The sequence below is a fragment of the Lactuca virosa genome, chromosome 5, assembly GCF_052849685.1.
Source record: "Lactuca virosa cultivar CGN04683 chromosome 5, Lactuca_virosa_CGN04683_v6, whole genome shotgun sequence".
Lineage (NCBI taxonomy): Eukaryota > Viridiplantae > Streptophyta > Magnoliopsida > Asterales > Asteraceae > Lactuca > Lactuca virosa.
In genome coordinates, this window is record NC_136430.1 from 145,760,990 (window position 1) to 145,765,956 (window position 4,967).

Consider the following 4,967-nt stretch of genomic DNA (forward strand, 5'->3'; position numbering starts at 1 on the left):
GATGCCGTAATCATAGTCTCAATTGTTTAGACCTTTTGCCATCTGCTTCAAATCTACTTGGTGGAAGTGTTTCCTCACCATCATTTTCATGAATCGGAGAGAAACCTTATGACCCTTAGATTTTATGGTGTATGTGTTCTTATCCATGTGAATCGTCAAAACCATAGTCACAAGACAAGGATAATGACAAATCCAAACACATATGGACTGAACTTATGCAATCTTAACTTCTTGCCACCTGACAGTACGGGGCCTGCCATTGCTTCCAAGTTGTTATGCAACCAATTGAGAACTTTCAGAACTCCTATGCAAAGCCAACTTTAATTGGAATGGGCATAGAATATGTCAACACGATAGGTTATAAACCTCAAGTCGTGTGCTAGTGAAGAATCTCAGGTTTTATTCTTGATTAGTTCTTGAGACTTTCAAGACCTTTAACACTCCCACTGTCCTCTTGACATATAAGACTCTCTTGTCAAATATTCAAGGGATAGTGCGGATTCTTTATCAAGACAAACACTTCACACAATTGGCCTTAGTTGGTCTTTGTTTAATCCAAAACATCACAACTTACCAACTTCAAATGTACAAGAGTAGGACACTTTTACTCTTACATTTGACAAGTGTTATAAACATTTCTTTAAGATATGACACTCAACTTATAGTCTTGGAGTATGACTCTAAGACTTTTTTTGAAACGAAGTATGACTCATCTTCTTGATTTAACCATTTCAACAATTCATGACTCCTCTTCTTAGTCATAAGAATGCACTAAGATGTCCTTAGAAGACCAATTGTGATGTGGTTCTTTAATCATTAAGATGATCACAAAACATGATACTAAAGTACTCTCCCATCTTTTCAGATTTGAGAAACTTTTATCTTTCTGCCTATTTTGATTCTTCTCATTCGTTCTGCCATACATTGAGACTTTTCCAATGTTTCAGAATTATACTTAAACTTGTAAGTATAACCATATTTACTAAACTTTAGTAAATCATGACGAATAGTCTTAACGAGCTTTGTGGTGGACATGACCAGTGCACAAGAATGTGTACTCGATCCCTTTAGTCCTTCACTTGATTCACACATCCATGTGAACAAGTCTTAATTTTCCAATGCTTGAAAGTTCTCATTCATCATACTATTCAACTTGCATGTTTCCAAGTTTCTATCCAACTGAAGCCTTGGGAATGAGAATCTTTCCTTATTTGGTAAATTATGACACTACCACAAACGAAAGAATCAAGTCCATTTTTTTTCCAAATATTGCTATCAATGGAATCATATAAACAACCATTTTTCACAAATGCCACTTGTAATGATATTAAAAATAAAAATAAAATTAAAACCTTTTATTTTATTTCAAAACTTTGCAGAAAAAACTTATCCTTACTGTGCAAATGCATATGAAAAACTTGTTGTTATCTATTCCTAAGCAATATATCATAACTCCTAAGTAACAACTTCAAAAATTCTGATCACCAAACCATGCGATCGAAATCCATCTTCGTGATCAGAATCAGCATGTACTTCCTTTAAGTTTCTTCACTTTTCTTTGATTCTTAAAGCATCAACATGTGACCCAGTCACATCATGTAATGAGAATCTCATAATAGAAACTTAACAGAGCTAGATAATGGACTTTTACCTGAAGAAGAGTCAAACTTCTTGACTTGATCAACCTTATGATCTTTCAGGTAAATAGGCAGCTTCGCAATCAATGCCCCTTCCTTTGGAAAGAGAAACATATGGACTCTTTGGGAATGGTGTACTGGACTATCACAGACTTGCCTTTTTCGTTACCATTTGGTCAACCGAGTTGACTATGGCCAATCCCTTTCCATTGGGAAGCAAAAGATTTTCTGGATATCCAATGTTACCATTTTCAAAGTCCATGGAAGTTTGGGAAGTTTATCTTCTAATCAAATTTGCTTTACTGGTCCTCCAAATCATTGCTGATTCAGTAGCACCAAGCAAATAGATATGATCATTAAGGTTCATGTCATAGTCTGTTTCATAGTAGTCCCAAAGGAACTCACTATGTGACTTAGAAAGTGATTGAACGTCCAACTTTCTCAAGACTTTGACACCCAACTCTCCCGGCTTGTCAATATGCGACTTCATCTCCAAGATGCGATCACATAGACCTTGCTTGCCATTAGGGCTTCAGTGACCTTGAACTTGTGGGTTAGGGAGAATAATTGGAGGAGGTGGAGGAAGTAAAGTTCCAAGAGATTTTGGAAGATCATAGATGTCTGAACTAGAAATCTTTTGGGAGATATTCAAGTTTAGTTGATTTAAAGTCATTAATATAACACCCAATATGAAATATTAAGGCTAGGACCCAACAACCTATTTATAACTGGAAGAGGGATGCCGTAATCCAAGTTATAAAATAGTTGAAGGTAGGTAAATGACGATTTACCAGTTTCCACCATGAAAAATGAAATATAATTAAGTTTTAATTGGATTTGAAACTCCTAGATCTTCTGAGATACATTGAACTTTCAATGGCATGTTTGAATCTCGAGTGTGCCCTCTCAAGTTTGTGACTGGGATGCCGAGGATCACAAACAAGGTGTGAATAACCATGCAAATTGACTTGGTACCCTTAATTTTACCCCTCAATCCATGTGCCGGTTAACCACACGAGCTCCACCGATACTATGATAAATATTAAGTTACCCTTTTCCTACCTTGTTAAATCTAGGTTAGAGTGCTGGTTAGCCACACACGCTCCACTAACGGTTTAAACAAAGTGCAAAGTGTAATTTCATGGATTAGCACCTTATTCACATTTTCCTAAGTAACTAAGATTGGGAATTTATAAGGTTTAGTTACTTAGTATTTATCATTAATACTTTTAATGAAGGGAGAATTATAGTCCTTGTCCTACCCGTTCGGCTAACGACCCTCCACCAGTCAAGGAATCGGTGGGTGAGAGTGGACACCCATTAAGCTGCCATTTTATAGGCAACAACCTTATACCCCCTTTATAGACCGGCTTCGTGAATGAGGCCTACTAATGGTAAGACTGACTTGCTCTTATACACACATACACACACACACACATATATATATATATATATATATATATATATATATATATATATATATATATATATATATATTATTAACTTATAATATTATAAAGTATAAGAGTTGAATTTTAAATTTTAAAATTCTAAGGGCTTAACTTGGAATTAAAGTATTCATTAGAGAACTTTTCAAATTCCAAAACTTGAGGGCAAGTTTTGAAACTATTTAAAACTCTTGGATTTTCATAACTTATGAGTTTTAATTAAAGCTTTAAAACTTTTAATGAAGAGACTCTTGGACATCCATAACTTGAGGACAAGTTATGGAGCCATAAAGACTATTTATAAGAAAAAAACTCTTCATTTTTTGTAACCTAAGGCAGTTTTATGAGTTTTAAGATTCATAAATGTGACCTTTTATGTAACTTGAGGACAAGTTACAAAAACACATTTTATGAACTACCTCTAGATTAATTAGCATTGAAAACAACTAAAACACAATTTTTTTCCATTAATCTAAACTAACTCATAAATCAAGGAAACATAAAACTTTTGGTAACCCATAACTTATGGAGTTAAATGCTTGTTTTATGATGAAACTTTTCATGTTCCATAACTTAAGAATAAGTGATGGAATTCTTTAAAACATTAACATCAAATTTTGTAACTCCATAAAAACTTTGAATCAATTTTTTTTAAAACCTTTTCATATCCATAACTTATGGAGGTTTCAAAACACTTAAGATCACAACTTTAAAAAAAACTTTTTTTTGAGCTCCAAAATTTTATGACAAAATTTGTAACTCCTTAAAACATTTAGATCAAACTTTTAAAACTAATAAAATAATCGTATCATGTTATCTTTTACTAAATTTGACCTAATTCAACTCATATAGCAAATGATTCAAATTTTACATATAATTAGTTTTTCACAAAAACAAGTAATTATCTTAAAATTTGACAAACTTCATGTTTTTTTTCTTTTTTTTTTCTTTTTTTTCAACTTTGAAAATCAAACATTTGCATGAATATAACAGAAAACAACCCATGACCCTGATACCACTGTTGGGTTTTAAGCATTCTAACACTCCTAAGTGTACATGCAACCCTAAATACCTTAGATCTATGTTTTCTCTATTATACATACAAATATGAATATCCAAGGTATTATCCTAACTAGCATACCAAAAACATTGATACTAGGATAACAAAACAGATAGAATACATACCTTGTAGTTGTTGCTTGACTCCATGAAGCTTGAGTGCCTAGTGCCCCAAGTGTAACACCTCAAATGGTTCACACAACACCATGAACACTTGGAATAACCTTGAGAATAAGGATACTTTGGTTTTATCTAGTGAAATCGGCCTTGCCCTTTTTTCTGTACCCACACTAGTGCCCATTTCACCAACCAAGGACATCTTTACATAGTGTGGAGATTAGGGTTAAACCCTAATACCCATGACCTTTCATTTGATATGATCCATGGGTTAAACACTCCATGGACTATCCATGAAAGCTTAGCCCAAGCTAAATGAACTTGGCCCATCACACACATATATCTTAGAGTCCATATTTAATTAGTTCCTTTTGATCACTTAATTAATTATAAATTAATTCTTGATCAATACTAATTAAATAATATGATTATATATTAATATATTAGAACTTATAATATATTAATATAAATCACTAGTATCCTTTTTCCTCATCTTGTCTATCCAATTGTCCCGATGCCATGCAACCCAAATGGACCATGCCGAGTCGGGTCAAGTCTTACCAATTATAGTTATGGACTTAGACATTAATCCAACAGTTTGTTGGCAGCTGTCCATTTTCGAGTGGTCTCTCAAATTTTATTTCAGGATTATGGACAATGAATGGATGAAGTAAAGGCCTTGGGCTTCAAGGGAATAAGGTTTAGA